The 13,365-nt window shown below is 47.9% G+C and overlaps 1 pseudogene; it reads left to right on the forward strand.

Moving 5' to 3' along the window:
• The first annotated feature begins 2,699 nt into the window (after positions 1-2,699).
• LOC146986712 (RNA-binding protein 15 pseudogene) lies at positions 2,700-13,148 on the forward strand (annotated as a pseudogene).
• Positions 13,149-13,365: the final 217 nt, after the last annotated feature.

The raw sequence follows: 13,365 nt of genomic DNA on the forward strand, positions 1-13,365 counted from the left end.
ACTTGTTTCAGTTTTTTTTTTCTTGAAATAAGTAGAAAAATCTGCCAGTGAAAGCAAGTTTTATGTGTTTGTTATAAGAAAGAAAAACTTGCTCCACTATCAGATTATTTCAAGTGAAAATCTGCTTGAAAGAAGTAAAAAGTGTCTAAAAACAAGCTGCTTTTTATGTGAGGAGTCCCTGTAATGAGATTAGTTTTGACTAAAAATGACATTTTGACTAGAAATAAGACAAATATTCTTGGTAAGATTTTGCGGTGTAGACAAACTGGAGTTTTGTTGGATAATTATGACATTTGTTTCATGAGTTTGCATCTATAAAAAAAAAAGGGGAAATCTCTGTAAAACAATAAACTGCACTAAGTGGATGACCACCTCTCATCCCGCTGAGTCGCTGGGTGTAATCCTCCGCGTGGGCGCTGCCCTACATTCATGCTTCAGCAGTTTTATTCCTGTGTATCATCAATAATAACAAGAGCGTCGTCACATCGTCACATAATGGTATTGTGTGTGTTGGTGTGTGTGTGTGTGTGTGTGTGTGTGTGTGTGTGTGTGTGTGCATATAGCATAATCAAGAAAATGTAAAGTATATTACTGTGATGAAACAGGACATGGATTACATAGAAGATAATGAAATGTATTTCAACATTATATAACATTAGAGCAGCTGCTGTGGTGAGAAAGGCCTTTTGGACGTGTTGGTGTACAGTACATACGGTTTGGGTTTTGGTTATTTTCTCTTTCTCTGTTTGGAAATAAAACTATAATGTTTGTTGGACACTGACTGGGTTTTATGTCTTCATGTTTTACACTGATGGAACAATATCCAGTAGGAATGTGGTAACAGACTGTGAACAGTCAGTTTATTCTCTCTCTCACAGAGAAACTCTTTCTCCTTCAGAGGTTTAAACCGTTGACGGTCCATATGATTCATTCATTCATTCATTCATTCATTCATTCATTCATTCATTCATTCATCCACCTTCTTGTTTCAGAGTGGAGCTGCAGCTGTTAGAGGAGCGACTCTGACCTCTGCTGGTGGAAAAGAGGAGACAAACTATCAGTGGGACATTTGCAACTTCCAACAGAAACAGCTCATATTATGAAAATGACTTCAACGTATTAAATTATTACTATTACTATTATATATATTTTTTATCAGGGAGAAACATACAAAGTCATCTCAGCTCCATTACACATATACAGAGCTAAACAAAAACATGCATTTGGACAATTGTGTTAACATATTCTCCAAGCTATTACTCTCCCTTTCATTTTACAATGTTTTAAATAGGAACATTTGAACAAAAGAAGTCACATTTACTCATTTTTCCATCAAGATTACAGTAATAGACTGCTACTTGGTACTGCCATGTAATAGAGGAACTTAAAGCAGTTCTTTTATATCTGATCCACTTGGACCAACTCTTACATTTAAACATGAAATATTCTATAACTTTATAAGTAAAATATCTGTGGTTGTATAAAAACTATATCAACTACCAAAAGTAAAAATAATTTATAACTAATAGGCCTATTTAACATAATATTGTAGTGCTGGATTTTAATTATTGATGTGTTAGTGTTGCAGCTGGTGAACGTGGAGCGTCTTATCTCACTGAATGAGCTGCACGGAAATAAACTTCTTTAACTGGTGGTGGTGTTTTGTAGCTTTAGCATCTTTGTTTTGGTGCATACATGTACATTATCTATGTGCATTGGGTATGTTATGTGTCACTATACAAGTTTATTTACAGTTTGCAGTTTATATAATTGTTTCTGTAACAAATCAGGCAAAAGAAAATCAGCAGAGGTAGATGTGCTTTAAAAAATAAATGCATGTAAATAATGTATGAAAACAACTATGATAATGTTTATTGTGTATTATTCGAATATGATTAGAACAACAGCAGTAATGTAAAGTTACTAATAAATACAGTAGATTAAAAACTGCAATATTTCCCTCTGTATGGAATGTAATGAAGTTGAGGCGTAGTGTAGCTAGAAATATAAATACTTGAGTTAAGTATGAGTATCCAAGTAACTGTTCTTAGTTACTTTCCACCGTCGGTCCAGACAAAGTAATATTATAGTAATCTATTACTTGCACACTGCTGGGTTGAGTCCTGGCCCAAACAGGAAGTAAATGTTTACATAAATGTACAAGGACTTTAAAATAAAAAGTAAATACTGTCAATACACTGACCTTATACTTCAAGGACAAAATGTAAATACTTTATTTAACCATTTCTTGTTCATTCAGCTCTGTTAGAGTGTAAATCAACTACACTGCTTTTTTTGGTCATAGATTTTCACAGAAAGTGAATATTTAATATTTAATATTTAATATTTAATGACTCTCAGACTTGTGTTTCCATCTTTTCCTGCTCTGTCCAGCTCTGGACTCTGATCCCTGACTGTACAGACCAAAGTACAGACCATAATACTGACTAGTCTGTGGCCGCACCCTGCCTCGGCCGCTGATTGGCCGACGCTGCGTCGTTGTTGACGACGACGCGCGGCTCGGCCAATCAGCTTCGAGTAGCGTCACTTCCCGTCACGGTGGAGCAACTAGATCCAACATGGCGCCCACGCTGCTGCTGCTGCTGCTGCGCTGAGAGAGAAGCTGAAAGAAGCTGAGAGAAGCTTAGAGAAGCTGAAAGTTCAGAGAGTTCAGATAGAACCGAGCTGCGACCGGAGCGATGAGAGACAGAGAGCCGGGGAAGAGGCGCTGCCGGCCGGCGGAGGACCGAGCTAGAGCCCGGGGAGGAGGGAGCGGGAAGAGCAGGTGACAACCTACAACACAAACATCTCATATTATGAAAATGACTTAAACGTATTAAATTATTACTTTGACTTTTTTTTAAACATGAAATATTCTATATAACTTTATAAGTTAAATATCTGTGGTTGTATAAAAACTATAGACCCAATCTGTTGTTTACATTCTACTTCCTGGTAGAAAACCAGCACGTAGCCTAATGTGAATGGGATCAATAGTAACGAACGAGAGTTTAGCTATATATCATATTTTTCACGCCCTATCACCGTTTAGACAAATCTGAAATGATTGAAGAAACATTACTATTTCTGTGTGTGTGTTTTGTGTTGCTATGTGTTGTATTTATTCAGTTTGGGGGAATCACAGGCTGTATTCGAAACCGCATAGTATACTACTAGTACTGATTTGGCCAAAATGTAGTATGTAGTATGTAGTATGCAGTATGCAAACAAAAGCAAAATCTGCAGTATGCGAAAAGTTCCCGGATGTCGTACTGATTCGGAAAATATTTCCAGTATCTGACCAGTCTACATCGCGTACTGTATCCCACAATGCAATGCGCCCCTGACGTCCTAACCGTAACCAGAGCGTAACCAAAGACGGTAGTGTAGCCGTGTACCGTAACTATAGTTTAATAAAATAAAACTTAATGCAGACTGATCGGTTCATTGTAAAATATTTATTTATTTTTTGTAAATGTGGTGATTTCTGTACGTAACGTAAGGCTCCAGAGCCCCGAGGCAGCGCTGCTCACACACAGGAAGCTTCACTTTACATTCAAACAAACTAATGCTACTGCCACAATTGTTAGATTTCAGCAACATTTATCTCCTAAAAATAATGTAACCAGACGGCGGTAAACCTTTAAAAACCTGTGGGTAAGTTAATTAGCGATGGTTTTCTCCCCCGGGATGACGACGGAGGTTGGCCGGCCGAGCAGCTCTGCAGACCGGCTGCTGTTTCTGTGATGTCACGGTCGCTGCAGAGCTTCACTTCTCTGAAAAACATCGGAGCAAACTTCTGAACAGCCGTCGTTTGGATCAACTGGCCGTATATTTGGGGTCTAAACAGCTACTTTCTCACATGAAGAAATAAAAACTTTATAAAGTTACGTAATTACAGCGCTAGAGCGGGAAATAAAACAGCTTTTAGCCTGTTTTACAGCTACCGCTACCGGTTGCCACGAAATGCATTCTGGGAAACTCGTATACTGCATACTGCGATGATAACGGCGTCTGTCTGCTTAAGTAGTATACTGAATCCCACATTCAGTATGCAGTATACAGTACATACTAACGCAGTATGTAGTAGGCAGTACGGTAGTATGCGGTTTCGAAAACAGCCACAGTGTCTAGAAAGCATCAGTGGCTCAGCTGACAGGGACAGCTAACGACAGCAGCTAAGCTAACGGCAGTAGCTAACGGTGTAGCTAAGCTAACAGCAGTAGCTAAGCTAACAGCAGGACGTCAGCTGTTAAAACCCTCCCGTTGTGGGACACGACATGAAACTACTCCAGTTAGCTCAGTCATGTTGGAACTCAGATATCCGCTGGAGAAAATATTTTTTCATGGACCGTTTATTGAGTCACTGAGTTATTAAAGATAAACAGGTAGCTAACCGTTAGCCCGGCTAATCTATGATAACCATGACTAATTACAAAAATGTGCACACGTGATTAGTCTAAACGGTGATATAGTGACACGAAAAATTTGATATAGTGAAACTCTCGTCCGTCACTATTGTTCTCATGCTGGTTTTCTACCCGGAAGTAGTTGTAAACAACAAGGAGATTCGTCCTAAATCATCAAATGTCCAGCAAAAACTCCTGTACAAGTTACTTCTCTTGGCTTGGAGATGCATTTTATTTCAGTGGATCAAGCCCAGACCCCCATCGGTTAAAGCAGAAGTAAGTGTTATATTTGTGTTAATATAAGTCTTATATCTTCCGACAGCAATCACTTACATAGAGTGTTTGGTCTGAAACACGGGTCTGTCAGTCACTCTGCTCTGCTCTGAGCCGAGGAGAAAACATTAATCGTATCCTACAGTTTTTATCCAATGAGGAGAGAGAACGGCATGCAGGGCTGTGTGTGCAGCCAAGGGACGCCGTGAATGTGGCGACGTAGGGACGAGGACTGTTATGGTGCGTTCAAGGAAACTCGTATTTTTCCGACCGTGAAGTCGTACCAGTTCGATCTGGTACGACTTCACCGGTCAGAAGTTACGAGTGGCCGTTATAGTGACTTTCACCGGTAAAACAGGTCGGAAAAACACGAGTGGGTTGCCTGGAACGCTACAAAGTCGTAAGTTGTGACTTGAAGCTGTAATTTACGATTTCAAAAGCCTGCCTGGAACGCAGCATTAGCGAAAATGACCGGACCACTTACTTCTGCTTTAACCAGTGGTATGGAGAGATATTTAAAGTTCTGCCGATGGAGCGTCTGAGTTCAGTTTTAAAGGGGAACGAGAGTTACTTTGATAAGTTGTGGGCTCCATTCTTGAACCGCCTAGCGGGTGATGTAGCAGACTTACTGTGCGTTCACACCAAAAGCTTCCAAAGCGTCAAAAACGCCGGAAGTCAATTCTTTTTCAATGAGAGCCCGGCGACACTGAGCGTTTTTGACGCTTTGGAAGCTTTTGGTGTGAACGCACAGTTAGTCCGTAGAGGCCGCGGTAATGTAGATTGGCGCCCCCCTTGCACCTCTGTATCTCCCTGTCTGTGCGTTCACACCAAAAGCTTCCAAAGCCTCAAAACGCCGGAAGTCAATTCATTTTCAATGAGAGTCCGGCGAGAACTGAGCGACCAAAGCATCAACAGGCGTCGCCGCGCTTCCAAAGCTTCCAAAGCTTCCAACGCTTCCAAAGCGTCCAAAGCTTCCAAAGCGTCAACAAGCGTCGCCACGCTTCCAAAGCTTCCAAAGCATCAACAAGCGTCGCCGCGCTTCCAAAGTGTCCAAAGCTTCCAAAGTGTCCAAAGCTTCCAAAGCATCAACAAGTGTCGCCGCGCTTCCAAAGCGTCCAAAGCTTCCAAAGCATCCAACGCTTCCAAAGCGTCCAAAGCTTCCAAAGCATCCAACGCTTCCAAAGCGTCAACAAGCGGCGGCGCGCTTCCAAAGCGACGGCGCGCTTCCAAGGCGTCCAAAGCGTCAACAGGCGTCCCCGCGCTTCCAAAGCGTCCAAAGCGACCAAAGCGTCCAAAGCGACCAAAGCTTCCAAAGCGTCCAAAGCTTCCAAAGCGTCAACAAGCGTTGCCGCGCTTCCAAAGCGTCCAAAGCTTCCAAAGCTTCCAAAGCGTCCAAAGCTTCCAAAGCATCAACAAGCGTTGCCGCGCTTCCAAAGCTTCCAAAGCTTCCAAAGTGTCCAAAGCTTCCAAAGCGTCCAAAGCTTCCAAAGCTTCCAAAGCGTCCAAAGCTTCCAAAGCTTCCAAAGTGTCCAAAGCTTCCAAAGTGTCCAAAGATTCCAAAGCTTCCAAAGCGTCCAAAGTGTCCAAAGCTTCCAAAGCGTCCAAAGCTTCCAAAGTGTCCAAAGCGTCCAAAGCTTCCAAAGCGTCAACAAGCGTTGCCGCGCTTCCAAAGCGTCCAAAGCTTCCAAAGCGTCCAAAGCTTCCAAAGCTTCCAAAGCTTCCAAAGTGTCCAAAGCGTCCAAAGCGTCCAAAGCTTCCAAAGTGTCCAAAGCGTCCAAAGCTTCCAAAGCGTCAACAAGCGTCGCCGCGCTTCCAAAGCGTCCAAAGTGTCCAAAGCGTCCAAAGTTTCCAAAGCTTCCAAAGCGTCCAAAGCTTCCAAAGTGTCCAAAGATTCCAAAGCTTCCAAAGCGTCCAAAGTGTCCAAAGCTTCCAAAGCGTCCAAAGCTTCCAAAGTGTCCAAAGCGTCCAAAGCTTCCAAAGCGTCAACAAGCGTTGCCGCGCTTCCAAAGCGTCCAAAGCGTCCAAAGCGTCCAAAGCTTCCAAAGCGTCCAAAGCTTCCAAAGCTTCCAAAGCTTCCAAAGTGTCCAAAGCGTCCAAAGCGTCCAAAGCTTCCAAAGTGTCCAAAGCGTCCAAAGCTTCCAAAGCGTCAACAAGCGTCGCCGCGCTTCCAAAGCGTCCAAAGCTTCCAAAGCGTCCAAAGCTTCCAAAGCGTCCAAAGCTTCCAAAGTGTCCAAAGCGTCCAAAGCGTCCAAAGCTTCCAAAGTGTCCAAAGCGTCCAAAGCTTCCAAAGCGTCAACAAGCGTCGCCGCGCTTCCAAAGCTTCCAAAGTGTCCAAAGCGTCCAAAGCGTCCAAAGCATCAACAGGCGTCGCCGCGCTTCCAAAGCTTCCAAAGCGTCCAAAGCGTCCAAAGCTTCCACGAGTGGGTTGCCTGGAACGCTACAAAGTCGTAAGTTGTGACTTGAAGCTGTAATTTACGATTTCAAAAGCCTGCCTGGAACGCAGCATTAGCGAAAACGACCGGACCACTTACTTCTGCTTTAACCAGTGGTATGGAGAGATATTTAAAGTTCTGCCGATGGAGCGTCTGAGTTCAGTTTTAAAGGGGAACGAGAGTTACTTTGATAAGTTGTGGGCTCCCTTCTTGAACCGCCTAGCGGGTGATGTAGCAGACTTACTGTGCGTTCACACCAAAAGCTTCCAAAGCGTCAAAAACGCCGGAAGTCAATTCTTTTTCAATGAGAGCCCGGCGACACTGAGCGTTTTTTACGCTTTGGAAGCTTTTGGTGTGAACGCACAGTTAGTCCGTAGAGGCCGCGGTAATGTAGATTGGCGCCCCCCTTGCACCTCTGTATCTCCCTGACTGTGCGTTCACACCAAAAGCTTCCAAAGCCTCAAAACGCCGGAAGTCAATTCATTTTCAATGAGAGTCCGGCGAGAACTGAGCGACCAAAGCATCAACAGGCGTCGCCGCGCTTCCAAAGCTTCCAAAGCTTCCAAAGCTTCCAAAGCTTCCAACGCTTCCAAAGCGTCCAAAGCTTCCAAAGCGTCAACAAGCGTCGCCGCGCTTCCAAAGCTTCCAAAGCATCAACAAGCGTCGCCGCGCTTCCAAAGTGTCCAAAGCTTCCAAAGTGTCCAAAGCTTCCAAAGCATCAACAAGTGTCGCCGCGCTTCCAAAGCGTCCAAAGCATCCAATGCTTCCAAAGCGTCAACAAGCGACGGCGCGCTTCCAAAGCGTCCAAAGCGTCAACAGGCGTCGCCGCGCTTCCAAAGCGTCCAAAGCGACCAAAGCGTCCAAAGCGACCAAAGCTTCCAAAGCGCCCAAAGCTTCCAAAGCGTCCAAAGCATCAACAAGCGTTGCCGCGCTTCCAAAGCGTCCAAAGCTTCCAAAGCATCAACAAGCGTCGCCGCGCTTCCAAAGCGTCCAAAGCTTCCAAAGCATCAACAAGCGTCGCCGCGCTTCCAAAGCGTCCAAAGCTTCCAAAGCATCAACAAGCGTCGCCGCGCTTCCAAAGCGTCCAAAGCTTCCAAAGCATCAACAAGCGTCGCCGCACTTCCAAAGTGTCCAAAGCTTCCGAAGCATCAACAAGCGTCGCCGCGCTTCCAAAGCGTCCAAAGCTTCCAAAGCATCAACAAGCGTCGCCGCGCTTCCAAAGCGTCCAAAGCTTCCAAAGCGTCAACAGGCGTCGCCGCGCTTCCAAAGCGTCCAAAGCTTCCAAAGTGTCCAAAGCTTCCAAAGCTTCCAAAGCGTCCAAAGCTTCCAAAGCATCAACAAGCGTTGCCGCGCTTCCAAAGCTTCCAAAGCATCAACAGGCGTCGCCGCGCTTCCAAAGCGTCCAAAGCGTCCAAAGCTTCCAAAGCGTCCAAAGCGTCCAAAGCTTCCAAAGCGTCCAAAGCATCAACAGGCGTCGCCGCGCTTCCAAAGCTTCCAAAGCGTCCAAAGTGTCCAAAGCGTCCAAAGCGTCCAAAGCTTCCAAAGCTTCCAAAGCTTCCAAAGCTTCCAAAGCTTCCAAAGCTTCCAAAGTGTCAACAGGCGTCGCCGCGCTTCCAAAGCTTCCAAAGCGTCCAAAGCTTCCAAAGCGTCACCAGACGAAAAGCTGAGCCCTGGTTAACTTTAGGATAATTAGCTATGACGCGGTTCAGCGGCAACCTGTCAGAATAGTGACGTCCTTCGACTCCTTTTTTTTCTTTTTTTTGTATTTCGTCTCCCCAATGACCATCGCGATGGAACTTTGACGTCAGTCACGTGACGAGCGACCAAAGCGGCTGAAAATATTTGCCGTTTTGGAAGCTGTCTTGTCTGTCACCGCTTTTGGTGTGAACACCCCTTAATGCTCTCTCTCAAGTGTTGATTCTGCCTCATTGACAGCTCCAGCCTCGGCTCCGGCCGCAGCGGCGCTTCCTCCCGGAGGAGTTCACACGGAGACTACGGAGCCGTGGAGCCGTCCCGGTCCCGGTCCGGGAGCGGCGAGGAGATGACATCACGCAGCAGCGAGCCGGTGACATCATGCAGCAGCGAGTACCGCAGCCTGAGGATCCGCGGGCTGGGGGGGCAGCTGAGCGACGCGGCGGTGGAGGACGGACTCTTCCACGAGTTCAAGCGCTTCGGTGACGTCAGCGTGAAGGTCGGCCGCGGGGACGACGAGCGAGTGGCGTTGGTGAACTTCCGGAGGAGCGAGGACGCCCGTGCGGCGAAGCACGCCCGCGGAAAACTGGTCCTGTACGACCGACCGCTGGAGATAGAGACGGTTTACCTGACCCCCCCCGCCGTCGCCATGGAGATGTTACCCCCGGCGCTCCGGCCGTTGCCCCCGGCGCTCCGGCTGCAGCAGCTCGCCATGGGCCGCCCGGCGCCGCCCGCCAGAGACAGAGACTTCACCTCCAGGTTCGAGTCCTGCTCCAGACCCGCCTTCATCCCGGAGTGCGCGGCCGGTTTTCGCGGCGACGAGGAGCTGCTGAGCCGGGACGCCCACGACCGGAACAACCACGACGACGCCAGCGCCAACCGGACGCTGTTCCTAGGCAACCTGGACGTGTGCGTGGCGGAGAGCGAGCTGCGCCGGGCGTTCGGCCGCTTCGGCGCGGTGACGGAGGTCGACATCAAGCCGGCGCCGCGCGGCCACGCCGCCACGTACGGCTTCGTCAAGTTCGAGAACCCGGACATGGCGCGGCGGGCCAAGGCGGCGCTGGCGGGCAGCGTGTTGGGCCGCGGCGCCGTGCGGATCGGCTACGGGAAGCCGACGCCCACCACGCGGCTGTGGGTCGGCGGCCTCGGGCCCTGGGCGCCGCTCGCCGCCGTCGCCAAGGAGTTCCTCCGCTTCGGGCCGATCCGCAGCATCGACTACCGCGGCGCCGAGGCGGCTGCCTACGTCCAGTACGAGAGTCTGGACGCGGCGGCGGCGGCGTGCGGCGCCATGAGGGGCTTCCCGCTGGGGGGGCCGGACCGCCGGCTCAGGGTCGACTTCGCCGACACGGAGCAGCGCCACCAGCCGGAGATATCCCTCCCCCTCCCTCGCTACGACCCGGTAGCTAGGGACCGGTCGCCGCCGCCCCGCTACGGCCCGGTAGCTAGGGACCGGTCGCCACCGCCCCGCTACGACCCGGTAGCTAGGGACCGGTCGCCACCGCCCCGCTACGACCCGGTAGCTAGGGACCGGTCGCCACCGCCCCGCTACGACCCGGTAGCTAGGGACCGGTCGCCACCGGCCGCTCGCTTCAGGGACGGCCACAACGGGATGCGAGGTGCCGGGTTCGATCCCCTGGAGCGGCGGCCGCGTGGCGCCTGGTCGCCGGACCCGAGCCGCAAGAGGCGACACGCTGACGACGGCTGGCGGCCGGGCCGCTGCCCCGACGCCAGCGGCTACGGCGCGCGGCGGTGGCACAGCGGCGGCTCGCTGGAGCGCAGCCCCGCGGCGAGCCGCCGGGACACGGAGCGGCCGCCGCGGCCGGACCGCCACAACTCTGACAAGAGAAGAAGAACTCTGAGTCCAGCTGACGGACGGCGAGCCGGCGACTCGGCGAGGAAGGAGCAGCTCTCCTCCTCCAGCTCCAACCAGGCGGCGGGTTAGTCATGTTATTTCATCTCTTCAGCAGTTTCTTGTCTCAACAGTTTCTTCAGCTCCTTCAGCTTCCAGCTTTCAGCATTCAGCATTCAGCATTCCCCGTGTCTCCTTCAGGATTCTCTCTGGGCGGAGCAGCACGACGGCGGCTGTGGAGCGGCGTTCTGCTGCTGAAGAACAGCTGCTTCCCGGCGGCGCTGCACCTGCTGCACGGCGACGCCGCGCTGGCGTCCGGCGTGTTGCTAGGCGACCAGCTGAAGATCAGCCAGCGGCTGCGTCTGGACCGGACCAAGATGGACGACGTCTCGCGGCGCATCGAGGCGGCCGGCGCCGGCGGCCACGCCGTCCTGTTGGCGCTGCCGCGGACCGACGGAGCGGCGGACGCCGGCTCCACGGCTTCACGGCCGCTGAAGAACCTGGTGACGTATCTGAAGCGGAAAGATGCCGCCGGCATCATCACCGTTCCCATGGCGACCGGCGGCGGCGGCTGCGGTGTGCTGCACGTGTTCCCGCCCGGCGAGTTCACTCAGCAGTTCTTGGATCCGTCGGCCGTCGGCCAATCAGAGGACGAGTTCATGGTGATGGTGATAATCAGAGGAGCGTCGTCATGACAACGGACTGTTCAGCTGCAACAACAGAGTTGGTTTTAGGTTTAGATGTTTAATCACTGAAACAGAAAGGTTTTTGTTTTGTTTTCATATATTTTTCAGCTATTTGAATCTAAAACGTTCCGGTGAATCTGTCTCTCGTTCTTCAGGTTCATTATTATTCAATCAAACTAATTTTCATTAAAATGTCTTTGATTATGGAACGACTTCTATTTGCTCTAAAGCTTTGAACCCTCCAGATGAGCATCAAACTCTGAGTTGGTGTAAAACGACAGGAAAACGTTTGTTCCATCTACAGTGAATTTATTAATGAGTCGTCCTGGTGTTTAACAACCCGAGTAGATCTGATCCACATCTGGAGGTGAAATGAGTCTGTTTTCAACATCTGGAGGTGAAATGTTTTCAACATCTGCTGTGGTTCAGTCCGACCCGTTCGTCCTGTTAGTTCAGATTCAGCAGCGATTCAGCTTCCACTTCTTCTCTCGTTAGTCGTTTCTTCTGTTAAACAGCTGAAATCTTTAATCACTTTGTTTCAAATTCATGACGACAGAAGAAAAGAGAACGAAAAAAACAAACCAAAAAAAAACTGTTGTATCAAAGTGTTTTTGTTGAAATCGACAGCACTGATTATTGATTATTGATTGATTATTGATCGTTAGTGGAGTCGACGTCGACATCGACGTCATGAAGAAAAACAGTTTTATGGGTTTTAGTCATTTTATGAAAAAAGGTTGAACAAACTGCAACAGAATCAAACTCAACAGGTTTTCTATCCTCAACAAAGAAAGTTTAGAAAAAGACCCAAATACAGCCCATAATACGCCTATTCATTATTGTTCTCACGTGAATAGGGTAAAATTTTTAACCTTTAGATATCTCCATGAAAATTACTGAGTTGATTACTGACATTAAGACAAACAAAAAATGTATTACAAGTTTTTTAATTCTTTGTTAACATGAGCAAATTTGCATAAATTGCACCGCTCTACTAAGGATGTGGCTGTCTTGAAAAATTGCAGTCATCTTGAAATGTAAAGTGGTTTCTTGTCGGTTGACCGATGGAGTCAACTCAGTCCAGTTTTCATGCTGGTACCACCACAGCACCTTTATATATATACATGTGCCGTCAAAACGGTGGAATTTATGCAGATTTATGCAAATCTGCTCATGTTAACAAAGAATTTCAAAAAAACTTGTAATACATTTTTTGTTTGTCTTAATGTAAGTAATCAACTCAGTAATTTTCATGGAGATATCTAAAATTAAAAAAATTAAAAATTTTATCCTATTCACGTGATAAAAATAATGAATAGGCGTATTATGGGCTATATTTGGGTCTTTTTCTAAACTTTCCCCTAATGGGATTCTTCAGGGCTTTTTTTCCCTCACTCAGGACATGTTGAGGAAACAAAACCAGTTGAGTTTGATTCTGTTGCAGTTTGTTCAACGTTGACGACTGGACTATTTTGTTTCTTGTGTTTTTGTTTTTTATTCGGTAAATGTTTCTCTTTTTCCTTCCTGTTTTATAATTCACTAAGAAACTGAAACTACCCCAACGAAGCCTGTACTGTTGAAGACGATGATGTAACCTATAATTTTACTAAAAATGTAATAATTTTTTACCTAATAATTCAGCGTTCTGTGTAAACTGCACATTTCTACCAGGACGGACTCAGGCCTTCTCCTCTGTGGCTTTGTTCTGAGTTCTGTGTTTCAACTGGAAAGACAAATTATCTGTTGTGTCTGGAGATGGAGACGTCGCCGTGGAGACTGTAGACGTCGCCGTGGAGACCGTAGACTCACTGTCACTGTGCAGCAGCAGCTTCATAGATTGTGTCTCAATAATAAATCTACTCTTTCGTGGGAAACGAGTTCCTTGGGGAAGAAGCTTTGTGACCTTTTCTGTTCTTGGAGTTTTACTATTCTATCCAAACTCAGCCTCCGTCGCCGTGACGACGGCCGGAGCAGCCTCCGTCGCCGTGACGACGGCCTCCTCCGCTCTGTGTTTGATGTTGTTC

The sequence above is a fragment of the Trachurus japonicus genome, chromosome 5 (genome assembly GCF_045865225.1).
Source record: "Trachurus japonicus isolate A0001 chromosome 5, Traja_1.0".
Taxonomy (NCBI): Eukaryota; Metazoa; Chordata; class Actinopteri; order Carangiformes; family Carangidae; genus Trachurus; species Trachurus japonicus.